The sequence below is a fragment of the Equus asinus genome, chromosome 2, assembly GCF_041296235.1.
Source record: "Equus asinus isolate D_3611 breed Donkey chromosome 2, EquAss-T2T_v2, whole genome shotgun sequence".
Taxonomy (NCBI): Eukaryota; Metazoa; Chordata; class Mammalia; order Perissodactyla; family Equidae; genus Equus; species Equus asinus.
The window spans coordinates 111746739-111760883 of NC_091791.1; the positions used below are offsets into that span (position 1 = coordinate 111746739).

Consider the following 14145-nt stretch of genomic DNA (forward strand, 5'->3'; position numbering starts at 1 on the left):
AGTAGTTCACCTGGTTAATATGGAAGTAATTGGAGACAAAACTCAACTGAGCATCTGGTAAAGAAGTTAGTGGGAATGATTAGTGTTGCTGATAGACCGAATTGAAGCAGGCCCTTGTTTCAGCTCTTTAAGATTCCTTAGCTAAAGTGTAAGGCTCACACAGTATGATGAAGGTGAATTAAATAGGGAAGACTAATAAAATAAACATTCCATCATTCCAAAGGAATGATGCTAAGTAAGGCTGCAAATAAGTTTTCCTCCACAAATCTGAAGATTGTGACATGTACGGGAGGCGTGGGGGCTGGTTTCGTGAACACACGCAGTATAAAAGGGAGTAACACAAGCAGAGAAGTAGCAAAGCACATAAGATCTCCTGAGGTCTCATTATCCCATAAAGAGTCATGTTTAAATTGAGCATAGATAGACTGGCTCTTCCAGTGGAAAGGATGCTACATGTTTAGAGAGAAAGGGGAACTAAGAATATGTAAGTGACTGTGTAATGGAACTTTTTAAGTTAAAGAATTGCCCTTGTTAAAAAGATGGAGCCTGCCATTAGAGCTCAGCAACTAGAATTAGCTTAGCCTGTTCCTACCTTAAATTTACCTGCTAAGACAGCTTCTTTCCAAGTTGCCAAATGGGGCAAGGGTATCTGAATTTCTCCTGAGATGATTTTGGCAAAGAATGCAGAAAAGATGTAGAAGAGGTAGTGGGTAGTTTACTTTTCAGGTTAGATTCGGCACAGGCACAATTTGTCATAAATTAAAAGGACATCTTAATTTTAATGATTTTTGAGTTTGTGGATTTTAAGTTAAAAGTTTCATTATTCTTTCATTAAAAGGGGAAAAATTATTTCTATGCAGAAGAGAAGAGATGTCATTTATTCATCCAAATTTGAATACCTTCTATATCTGAGAGGCTGTGTTAGGCACTGGGAACTTATTAAAAATATATAGTCTACATAGGAGATTTAAGTATATGGCAAATAGAAGTAAGCTTAGATGATGGGAGAATTTATGGAAAGAACCAACAATTTCTGGTGGTGGAGTAGTTCAGGAGCAGTTACCAAAGGAAGTAAAGCAAATAGAGTTTTGAATTACTAGAGCTTTTGAACTAATAAGATAAAATCACACTTCAAGTCATTGAAACAGCAAATGAAAAATCTTGGGAGTGACACTATTATGTACTTAAAGAACTTCTTCACTTCGCTTCCACTTGGAAGCTTTCACTTCCCTTCCATTTGGAAGCTTCTAGTGAAAGTTTTTGCTTGTCCTTCTTGGTCTAATACAACTTCTTTAAAAAAAGTAAACTTCGTATTAAGGTATAACATAAAGCAAGGCCCACACATCCTAAATTTGTGGCTCAGCGAACTTTTACAGAAAGAACGTGGCTAAAAGGGCTGGCCTGGTGACATAGTGGTTAAGTTTGCATGCTACGCTTTGGCAGCCTGGGGTTCACAGGTTTGGATCCAGGCACAGACCTACATCTCACTCATCAGGCCATGCTGTGGTGGTGTCCCACATACAAAGGAGAGAAAGACTGGCACAGACGTTAGTTCAGCGACAATCTTCCTCAAGCAAAAAGAGGAAGATTGGCAACAGATGTTCGCTCAGGGCCAATCTTCCTCACCAAAAAAGAAAAGAAGAAGAAGAAGAAGAATATGGCTATGTAGCCAGCATACTCCAGTGCATTACCCCAGAAACACTCTTTGTCCTGTCTCCAGTCATCATCACCCTGCTCCAAGGAAGGTCGTTAACCTAATATCTAATGCTATGGATTAGTTATGCTTGTTGTCAAATTTATATGAACAGCATGTGTTCTTTTGCATAAGATTGTTTGTGAAACTCATCATTGTTATTGTTGCATGTAGATATATTTTGTGCATTTTAATTGATGTATAATATTCCTCTGTGTGACTAGAACACAATGTATATTTTTATTTTTTCTATTGTGCATAGACTTTTGGGTTGTTTTCTACTTTGTGGACAATTATGAAGAGAGCTGCTTTGAATATTCTTGTACATGTCTTTTGGTATACATGAATACTTGCGTATATACCTAGGTGTACAGTTGCTAAGTCGTAGAGTATACATGTCATCAGGTTTTATAGCAGTTGACGAAGAGTTTTCTAAAACGGTTGTACTAATTTATAATTTACACTCTTCCAGCAGTGTGTGTGAGTTCCAGCTGCTCTAAATCTTCACTAATACTAGGTATTGTCCTTTTCATTTTGACCATTCTGATAGGTGAGCAATAGTAGCATTTTAAGTTTCCATGATGTCTGATGAAGCTGATCACCTTTTCATATTTTTATTGGCCATTTAGATATCTTCTTTTGTAACTTATCTGTTCACTTCTTTTCCTATTTTTTTTCTAATGGGCTGCCTGCCTTTTTCTTATTAATTAATATACATTCTATATATAATCTGAGTGTTTTGTCCATCATATGCATTGTAAATATCTTCTTTCACACCGTGGCTTGCTTTTTCACTTTCTTAATCTTGTTTATTTATGAATAACTTTATTTTAATTTTGTCCAGTTTTCCTTTTTTTCCCTTTATGGCTAATGCTCTTTGCGTTACGTTTAAGAAATCTTTACCTATTACAAGGCCATGAAGATATTTTTCTATTGTTTCACCTTTCATGTTTTAGATCTGTTACACATTTGAAATTTATTTGTGTGTGTGTGGTTTGAGATGTAGGGGTCAAGATTTGTTGTTTTCCAGGTGGATATTTGGTTGACTCAGTACAATTTATTGCAAAAACCATCCTTTCTCTATTGTGTGACAGGGTTGCCTTGTCGTGAATCAAGTAACCGTATATGTGTGGGGCTGGTTTTCTATTTTATTCCATTTGTTTGTTTTATATCCTTGTTCAATTCTACACTATTTTAATTACTATAGTTTAATATCTGGTGGTGAAAGTTCTCTACCATTATATTCTGCAGGACTGATGGGCTATTCTTGCCCTTTTTCATTTCTAAATGAAATGAAGTGTCAATGTTCACCCAAGAAAACAACCAAAAATGCTTAACTAGAATTGAGATTTTTTTCCATGTGATGTATGGATTGATTTAGGGAGAACTGAAATCTACAATATTATAAGTCTTGTAATCCATGAATATGTTCACCTTCCATTTGGTTTTCATTAATTCTTTCCATTATGTCTGATAATTTTCAGTGTATAGGTCTTACACATTTTTTGTTATATTTATTCTTAGGCATTGGATTTTTTTAGTAGTATTACATTTTTCCCTGATTTTATTTCCTATGATTGTTGCTAAGTGTATAGAAGTATAGTTCACTTTTTTTATATTGACTTTGTGTCCAGCAACCTTGCTAAATTCACTTATTTCTAATAGTTTATATGTGCATTCTTTTGGATTTTCTATGTAAACAATTATGTTGTCTATGAACAGTGATGGATTTATTTTTTCTTTTTAAAATCCTTTAACTTTTATTACATTATCTTGTTTTATTCACTAGGACCTCCAGGACAATGTCGAATAAAAGTGGAGGTAGTGGACATCCTTGTCTCATCCTCACCCTTTGGAGAAAAACATCAAATAGTTGACCTTTAATTATGATATTTTCTGAGAATTTTTTAAAAAATATACTCATTATCAGAATATGAAAGTTTCCTGCTATTTCTAAGGCCATTAGTTCTTATCCTGAGTTGGTATTGAATTTTATGAAATGCTTTTTCAGCTTTTATCTGGATGATTCTATGGTATTTTTCTTCCTTTTGTTCTTTAATGTGGTACATTACGTTGGTTGATTTTCAGAAGTTAAAGTGTCATTCTTGAAATAAACCTTGCTTGTGATGTATTACCTTTTTATATACAGTCGCCTTCGTGTTCTCAGGTTCCGTATCCACAGATTCAACCAACCATGGATCAAAATATCTATGACAGTTGTGACTGTACTGAACATGTACAGACTTTTTTCTTGCCATTCCCTAAACAATACAGTATAACAACTGTTTAATTAGCATTTACATTGTATCAGGTATTATAAGTAATCTAGAGGTGATTTAAAGTATATGGGAGGGTGTGCATAGGTTATATGCAAATACCACACCATTTTATAGAAGGGACTTGAGCATCTGCAAAGGTGGATATCCGTGGGGGTCCTGGAACCAATCTCCTGTGGATACCAAGAGGTGACTGTTTATCACTTGATTTGCTTAGATTACATTTTAGATTTTTGCAAGTGTGTGTATTGCGACTGAGATTGGTCTGTAATTTTTTTCTCTCCTAGTGTCACTGTTAGGTTATGACAAGTTATGCTGGCCTTATAAAACAAGTTGGGAAATTTTCTTTCTCTATTCTCTGGAGAAGTTTGCATAATATATTTCTTCTTTAAATACTTGGAAAGCTTTGCTAGTAAATCTATTTGTACTTGGAGTTTACTGTGTGAGAATTTTTTTAAATATTTAATTTCTTTAATAGATAAAGAGTGATTCAAATTTTTCTACTTTTTCTGCCATTTGGGTAAGTTGGGTTTTTCAAGGAACTTGTGTATTTTATTTGAATTGTCAGTATTATTGAAGACTGGTTTACGTGCTCTTATTTTCTTCATATTGCTTGTAGTCTCTTTTTATGTTCTATTTCCCCTTCCTTATATTGTTACTTGGTGTCCTTTTTTATGGATTAGTCTCGCTGAGAGTGTATCAGTTTTATTAATCCTTTCAAAGAATGATTTTTTTTTAGTTTGGTGTCTTTATTATATAGTTGTTTTAAATTTCATTTATTTCTGCTTTTTCTCGATATTACCTTTCTTCTGCTTTTGACAGTGGTTCTTTTATATTTCTTCAGATGGAAGCTTAAGTAATTGACTTTTCAGCCTTCCTTTTTTCCCTAACAAATTCGTGTAGAACTACATTTTTCCCCGTAAGCCCTGACTTAACTGCATGTGACGAGTTTTAGTATTTTCTATCTGCATTATTATGCTGTTGAGAATATTTTCAAATTTATACTGAGATTTCTTTTTAAACCCATGGATTATTTAGGAATGTATTGCTAAATTTCTAAGAAATTAGAGATTTTTATAGTTATTTTTTTGTTATTGATTTTTTTAACTTTTTTTTATTTGAGGAAGATTAGCCCTGAGCTAACATCTGCTGCTAATCTTCCTTTTTTTTCTGAGAAAGACTGGCCCTGAGCTAACATCTGTGCCCATCTTCCTCTACTTTATATGTGGGATGCCTACCACAGCATGGCTTGCCAAGCGGTGCCATGTCCGCACCCGGGATCCGAACCAGCAAACCCTGGGCCACTGAAGTGGAACGTGCAAACTTAACTCCTGCGCCACTGGGCCGGCCCCTCATTATTGATTTTTGTCTTGATTCTGATATGTCCAGAGAACTTACTCCAAATGATTGTGGTCGTTTGAAGTATGTTGAAGCTTGCTTTAGGACCCAACTTTTGGTGAGTTTGTTAAGTGTTCCATTTGCACTTGAAAGACCATGTTGTTGGTTACAGGGATGTGTGTATGTGAGGAGCTGGGACGGGGGGAGAGAATTAGATTAGGTGCTCAATTGTGTTTTTCAGATCTTCTGTACTTTTTTGATTATTTGGCTGCTTGTTCTATCAAATACTGATAGATAATCTAGGGCTGTATTATGTCTTTGGCTAAGATTGTGGATATGTCTCTTTCTCTTTTACTTGTTTTAGGTTTTACTTTATGCATTTTAGAGCTATGTTATGAGTTGCGTATAAATTTAAGCTTGTGATATCTTCTTGGTGATTTACTCCTTTAGCATTATGAAATGTCCTTTCTCACAAGTAATAATGTTTGCCTTAAAGCTGACTTTGTTCTATATTAGTATATCTTATATCGGCTTTCTTTTTCTTAGTATTTCATGGTATATCTTCTTATATCCTCTTACTTAAAACTTTCGTTATTCTTTATTTAGGGCAAATCTCTTCTAAGATTTCAACTTTTTATCCCGTTATGTAATCTTAGTCTTTTTAAGCAGGTCTTTGTTTATCTTCATTTGAACATGTCTTTGTTTTACCACCCTTTGAAAAACAGCTTTATTGAGAGATAGTTCACATACCATATAATTCACTCATTTAAAATGTACAATTCAGTGCTTTTTTACTATAGTCAGAGAGTTGTACAACTATCACCACTGTCTACTTCCAGAACATTTTTATCACCCCTGAAAGAAACCAAATACTCATTAGCAGTCACTCTCCAATCCCTGCTCCCACATACTGTACACCCAGCCATAGGCAACCACTAATCTGTTTTCTGTTTCTATAGATTTGCTTATTTTAGAAATTTCATATAAATGAAATCATTACAATGTGTGATCTTTTGTAACTGGCTTCTCTTGCTTAACATAGTGTTCATCCATGTTGTAACATGTGTCACTACTTCATTCCTTTTTGTGACTGAATATTTCATTATATAAATATATACCACATTTTGTTTATATTCATTCATCAGTTGATGAATGTTTGGGTTGTTCCCACTTGTTGACTAGTATGAATAATGCTGTTATGCGCATTCATGTACACATTTTTGTGTAAATATATGTTTTCATTTCTGTTGGATGTATACCTAGGTATGGAATTACTGGGCCTTAGAGTTTCTCTGGTAACTCTAAGTTTAGCGTTTTGGGGAACTGCCAGGCTGTTTGCCAAAATTGGCTACACCATTTTGCTTCCCACCAACAATATATGAGAGTTCCAATTTTTCCATATCCTTGCCAGCACTTGTTATTGCTTGCCTTTTTGATTTTAGTCATCCTAGTACGTGTGTACTCATAGTTTTGATTTACATTTCCCTAATGACTATGCTGAGCATCTTTTTGTATCCTTATTGGGCATTTGTGTATCTTCTCTTTTTTTTTAAAGATTAACACCTGAGTTAACATCTGTTGCCAATCTTTTTTTTTTTCTTCTCCCCAAAGCCCCCCAGTACACAGCTGTATATTCTAGTTGTAGGTCCTTCTGGTTGTGCTACATGGGATGCCACCCAGGATGGCCTGATGAGCAGTGCCATGTCCCCTCCCAGGATCCGAACCAGTGAAACTCTGGGCCGCCAAAGCGGAGTTTACGAACTTAACAACTCGGCCATGGGGGCAGCCCCTGTGTGTATCTTCTTTGGAGAAATATCTATTCAAATCCTTTGCTCAATTTTTTTCTTTATTGAGTTGCATCATCTTCATTCTGAAAGTTATTTTCATTGGTTATAGAATTCTAGATTGCCAGTTATAGTCTCTTAATACTTTGAAGCAGTTGTCTTTCAACTTTTATTTCTGTGGAGAGGATAGCTTTGAGTCTTCTTTTTTTTTTTTTTTTTTTTTTTTAGGATAATGTACCTTTTTTCCCCTCTGGTTGCTTTTAGGATTTTTTGATAGTAAGTTTTTTATTGTGGTGTACCCAGGAATATGCATCTTCAAATATTGCTTATGCTGCATTCCCTTCTCCTCTGAGATTCCAGTTACATGAACTTAGACCTTTTAACTATGTCCTGTGTATTTCTTATGCTTTTTTTCTCCCTATAATTTTTGTTCTTTGTTCTTGTCTTTTAGTTTGAATGTTAATTTCTAGTGACCGTTTTCTAGTAAGTAATCTCTTTTCTGTGCTCTAGTAGTCCTTCCCCTGCTTTTTTGTTTTGAGGAAGATTAGCCCTGAGCTAACTGCTGCCAGTTCTCCTCTTTTTGCTGAGGAAGACTGGCCCTGAGCCAACATCCATGCCCCTCTTCTTCTGCTTTATATGTGGGACGCCTACCACAGCATGGCTTGCCACGTGGTGCCATGTCTGCACCTGGGATCCGAACCAGCAAACCCTGGGTTGCTGAAGCGGAACGTGCGCACTTAACTGCTGCACCACTGGGCCGGCCCCTCTTTCCCTGCTCTTAAAAAATTAGCTCTTAAAACAACCTAGTAAGGTCTTAATTTCTGGTATTATAGTTTCAATTCTAGAATTTCTTTTTGATTTTTCTTTTTACAAATTTCAATTTTCTGGTGAAATGGCTCATCTTTTCGTGTATTTTCTCTATATTTTCTACTGTTTGTTTGAAAATATTAATCATAGCCTTGTCTGCCAACTTACCTATCTGGATTGCTTGTGGTTGATATCTGATCCCTTTTTCCCTTTGTTTTTGATTAGATAGTCCTTTCTTTTGACTTATCTAGTCGTTTTTTATGAGCTGTCAGACATGTATATGAGAGATATTATAGATATTCCATATTGTTACCTTCCTGTAGAAATGGTTCACCCTTTCTTCTTACTTAGCCATTGAAATTAGGTTCTGAATATCTTTGACTAGTTAGGAATTGACCCGAGTGGAGGATAGGTTGCAGTTTTGATGAAGCTTATGGTAGCCCTTTAAGGAGGCTTCCTTCGGGAGTAGCCCTCCAAAGCTTTCAACTTTGATCCCAGAGTGTTCACTGGGCCCAGTCGTTGGGACATTTCTTAAATTTGAAACCGTGTCTTCTCAGCATAGGAAGATTACAGAAAACGCTGCTCTGCTTTTTTGAAGCTTTCTGCTTTTTTGTTTTTTTTTTTTAACCTTCTACCCTACGCAGCCTCAGAGCAATCACTTCAGTTCGTACTCCTCCCTTCTCACTGGTATATTTGCCCCTGGAGTCTTCAGTTTTTCTGTCTTCAACCCCCAGGACAAAAGCTCTCTATCTCTCAGCGGCAACCCACTGCCCAAACAAAGGCTAGATTCTTAGTCTCTCTGTACCCAGAATCAGTAAATGCCTGCAGGGGAAAAGCAGCTGCAGAACACCGGTTGATTTCTTAAAGGTTCTCACCCCTCTAGAGTTGTGGCATCTTCAGTCCTTCTTGCTTCAGCAGCTTTCTGATGTCTTTAAACAGATATTTGTTGTATTTTATTCTGTTTCTCTAGTTGGTCTCACTGGGTTCTTTGGTCTTACGCCAGTTACTCCATCTTAACCTGGAGGCAGACATCTTCATATACTTTAAAATAAATGAAAAGAGAAAAATTTATATATTTTTAAGGTAAAATACAGCAAAGACTGTTACATTTATTATGCAAAAGTAATATATGTCAATTCTGACATTTGCTGCAGATATCTTTCCTTGTAAGAGAAAAATTAGAAATTTACGATCCTTTGTAATTTTTCCTAGTCTCATCTTTCCTTCCTGAAAGTAACCCCTATCGTTAATTTACTTTGTATTTTCTTTATGTTTATTATTTCAGCAGATATTATTTAATATTGTTTTAACATGCCTTAAAAATTTTACATAATAACATTGTCATCTGCTCTTGCTTTTTCACTCAATGTAGTGTTTTTGAGATTTATCTGTGTAACTCATTTAGTACAATCAGTTGTAGAAATGAATATACCTCAATTCATTCATCAGAACTTCTACCAAAGAACACTTAGGTTGTTTCCGATTTTTTACTGTTAAAGATGATGCTATTAGCTACATTTGTGAACATGTCTTCTTATACATGGGTAAAAATCTCTCTGTGATAAATATTTAGAGAAGGAATTGTTGGGTTGAGTGTGTCCATTATACGTTTACTGTGACGTTTTCAGGTTGCTCTCCAAAGTGGTTGTACTGAATACACTACAGTAGTTTATGGGAACCCCTATATCCCTATGTGTTGTGCCTTTCCTTCTTCCTTTCTCTCTTTCTTTTTTCATTTATTTTACATTTTTTCTGGGCTAATGAAGGTGAAAAGTTACCTGTTTTTGTGGTTTGCCCATTTTCTGCTGAGTTGTTCATCTTTTTTTTTCTTAGAAGTTCTTTATATATTCTGGATATTAATTCTGTATATCTTTTATCTGTTTCAGATAGCATCTTTTAGTCATTATCAAAATACTTTGTAAACACTTTCATGATAGGACTTACCACAGTGTTTTATAGTGGTATATATTGTCTTTACCAATATATTGTGAACGCTTTTAAATCTTTTAAGGCTTGCTTTATTTCCTAAATCATGATCAATTTTTGTAAATATTCCAAGTGGACTTGAGATAAGTGTGTATTCTTTAATTGTTGGATCCAGGATTCTGTACATGTCTATTAGGTCAGTCTCATTTTGTGTTCAATTCATCTATATTCTTTGTCATTTATTTGTTGTTTGTGGCTCATTGAGACCTATCAATACTTGAACTTACCACAATGGTGGATTTGTCAGTTTCTCTCTATATTTTATTAGTTTAATACATATTGTTTAATATGTTTTGGGTCTATTTCATTAGGCTCATACATATATAAAGTTGTTATACTTTCTTGGTGAGTTTTTCAGTACATATTGAACTTCTCTGTCCTTAATAAGGCATGTTTATCTTAAATTTACTTTGTCTCGTATTAATATAGCTATACCTTTCTTTTGGCTTATATTTTCTTGATAGGTCTAGTTCTCTACGTTTACTTTCAACCTGTGTCCTTATGCTTTAGGTATGTTTTTTCTAAGTAACATATGACTAGATTTTGTTTTTGTATCTGGTCTAATAATATCTCTTGACTTGCCAGTTTACTTGGATTTTATTCTTTGTCATCTTTTGTATATTTGGACTGTTTTATACCATCTTAGTTAATTATTTCAATTCGTCAGAGGGCCCCAGGCACCAAAAAAGTCACAGTTAATCATATCACTCCTCATATCCATAAAGAACTTCTCAGATTGTAGCTTTACACTGAGTCCCCCAGGGATAAGAGCATTAGAAGAAGATACTTTCTCTAGATGGAAATCTACCAACCTTGGGGGTTTTGAGTAAGAGTAGTTGGGAAGTTAATGCCAGGAGTTAGGTGATCCCTACCTGTGTTTCTTCAACTCCCATCCTCAGCAGCACTTCTGTGAAGCCCTGATGTTATTTTGGGGATATTTGTCTATACTAGCACTGCCAATCCCTGTTGTGAGGTAGTAGGCATTGAGTATCCCAGGCATGGAGGTGAGAGGCACAAGCTGAACTCAAACTGCTAAATTTCTCTTCTGATTCTTCTTCAGGCTACAAGCTTCGACACACAACACTCCCTGTCCCCCTAAGTACATAGTCCAACATCTGAGATTTCCCACACTTTTCTCCATTATTCCTTAGGATTTGTTCACCTTAAACAAATAGACAGCCAGTTATTTCTCCAGCAAAAATAGATTTATTTGGGATCAGCAAAGAATTGCAATTTGGAGTCTGCAACCATGGTGAGCCACATGCAAGTCCTCAGCAGCAAGGGGAGGAAAAACTATTTGTAGAAGGGTAAAGAAAGTTGGGAGGGCTGTTTAAACAAAGAGCCCTTTAGAGGAGACTGGGAGTTAGAAGAGTAGTGACTTTTCATTGGCTGAGTTGTGACAGCCTTTCATTGGCTGAGCTTCTTGCTGGTCAAGAAGTCTGTGTTCTTCCTGTTGGGCTCTGCTGTGAAGGTAGGCTGTGAGAGCTCCCCGTTCTGGCCTCCAGACTGTATTTTAAGATTTTATTTTATTTTTTTTCCTTTTTCTCCCCAAAGCCCCCTGTTACATAGTTGTATATTCTTCGTTGTGGGTCCACCTAGCTGTGGCACGTGGGATGCTGCCCCAGCGTGGCCCGATGAGCAGTGCCATGTCTGCGCCCGGGATTCGAACCAACGAAACACTGGGCCGCCTGCAGTGGAGCGCGCGAACTTAACCACTCGGCCACGGGGCCAGCCCCCCCGACTGTATTTTAAATGAACTTTCTGTGTTTTAGTTTTCACAGATTCATAATACTTTTAGTTTCACTGGGTTAATTCTGGGGGAGGTAGATTCTGTGTCAACATCTTGTCAGGAATCTGTATTTGCTAATTTTTTATATTGTTAAAATTAGTGGTTATATTCTGTTCTTTAATCATAATTTCCATGGTTATTGAATTGTAGTTTTGAATTTAAAGGATTCATTGATTATCACCAGTCCTTTACTGTGGCTTTTGCATTCTTTTGTTGTTGTTTTAATCCATTTCTTGGTTTGTGGATTTATTTAGCAAATTTTTTAGCACCACTTAGTGCCAAGCAGCATTTTAGAAGCTGAGTATGCAGCATTGAACAAAAATGAAACAAACTCTAATGTTTTTCAATTTGTATTCTACTTAGATGACTGGACTTTTTCAGCAAGTATTTTTGTTCTGTTTTCCTTCCAAGAAGGGCTCATAGGTGTTGTACTTCCTGAGTATTTTTTTGTTAGAGATGTTTGTTGCCTTTCTTTTTTTTGGGTAAAGATTGGCAACAGTTGTCAGCTCAGGTGTCAATCTTCTTTTTTTTTTTTAAATTTTTCTCCCCAAAGCCCCCCAGTACATAGTTATACATTCTCGTTGTGAGTGCCTCTGGTTATGCTATGTGGGACGCCACCTCAGCATGGCTTGAGGAGCGGTGCCATGTCCACACCCAGGACCCAAACCCATGAAACCCTGGGCCACTGAAGTGGAGCTTGTGAACTTAACCACTCGGCCACTGGGCCAGCCCGTTTGTTGCCTTTATACTTGATAGATAACTTGGCTAACATTTTAGGACCCCATTTCTTTTCCATAGAACGTTGTAGAGATTATTTCAAGGTCTTCTGCTTTTGAGTGTTGCCAGGATTCTAACATCCTGAGTATTTTTTTCTCTCCTCCTAATAAGTGACTTGACATTCAGTCACTTAACTGGAATATGCCGTGAGTTTATCATTTCTTTTTTTTGTGGAAAGGGTGTGGCTTTTCAGTATTTTGTTTTATTTTTTAACAAATATTTTTCCTTTTCCAATTGTTCTGTGCTTTTTAAAGTATATATATTATCTGTCAAACATACCCAACATCTTTATTCATTTTGATTTTTAAATTTTCTGTTTTGATTCTTTGAATTTCCTTATTGTGGCTTTAATCTCTGTTACGATTTGATTTTTTTTCTCTTTTGATTATTTTCTGAGTGATACTTGCTCACGTTTTAGGTCATTCTATTATCTCTTACATCTTTGGCGATGATATTGGGTACAAGTTAACAAAAATGTCTTTCCTATAAAGTTCTGTTTTGTGGTTTTACATCACCTCATATTCTGCATTTTAAACAGGGTCTCTACCATTTTTTCCCCCACATCTTTCATAGCCTGCGCACACTTCTGAATATTATAGCACTAATCAAAGGATCCTTGGCTAGACCTTCCCAGGACCACATGTGACATTGCAACTTTTTTGAAGAAATCTATGTGAATTCTCTGAATTGGCTCTTGTTTTCATTTAAATTTCTCCAGTTTGGCAATGAAAATTCATGGTTTGGGGGCCTGACTTTTTCCTTGAAGAAAACCCAGTGTCATTCATTCATTCATGTTTTTAATGTTTTAAAAGGATAAACATGATTTTTGCTTTTTTGAAATGAATAAATTTTGTGATTTCTCTTGAACGTAAATCAGTATAAAGAATTTACATCGGGACCGGCCCGGTGGCGCAGCGGTTAAGTGCACACGTTCTGCTTCTCGGCGGCCCGGGGTTCACCAGTTCGGATCCCGGGTGTGGACATGGCACCGCTTGGCAGACCATGCTGTGGTAGGCGTCCCACATATAAAGCAGAGGAAGATGGGCACGGATGTTAGCTCAGGGCCTGGCTTCCTCAGCAAAAAGATGAGGACTGGCGGTAGTTAGCTCAGGGCTAATCTTCCTCAAAAAAAAAAAAAAGAATTTACATCATTTTAATGTAATCTGTGTCTTTAGCTTAAAAAATAGTATTTGTCTTGGAATAGTAAGTTGAATATTGAAGTGTAAGTATGTAGTCATTATTCTCTAAGTATCCTCGTTTTAGGTTATGTTACCTGTGTCACATGAAATTTATGAACTGAAGTGTAGCTGTATTGCAACATTACTAATTAACAATATACTAAATTGGATGCTATTACTGATTTCCACTTTTAGATGTCTTATAAAACTGATGTCTACAAGGAAAATCTCTGTATGACAACCAGGAACTTATAATTGAAAGCCACTAAAGTCAGGCAAAATGTAAAGACTCTATAAAGGCTTATTTTCCTGCTTTGTATGATGTTATTTTGTTATAATCTAATCTTCTAGGCAGAATGGTCTTATTTTAAGCTATAGTCAATATCCTTTCATTTCTTCTCCTGTTGTTTTCCTTCTACTGTATTCCACTTCGTTTTTATTTGCTTCCAGAATCTTTTTGTAAAAACAAGTATTTCGACAGATGTTGAGAATTTCTACTTAACTTGTAATTTGTAAT

At 36.0% G+C, this 14145-nt stretch overlaps 1 protein-coding gene across 13 annotated transcripts in view; it reads left to right on the forward strand.

Moving 5' to 3' along the window:
• MEF2A (myocyte enhancer factor 2A) overlaps positions 1–14145 on the forward strand; it is a 164302-nt gene that overhangs the window by 71935 nt on the left and 78222 nt on the right. The window lies entirely within an intron of this gene.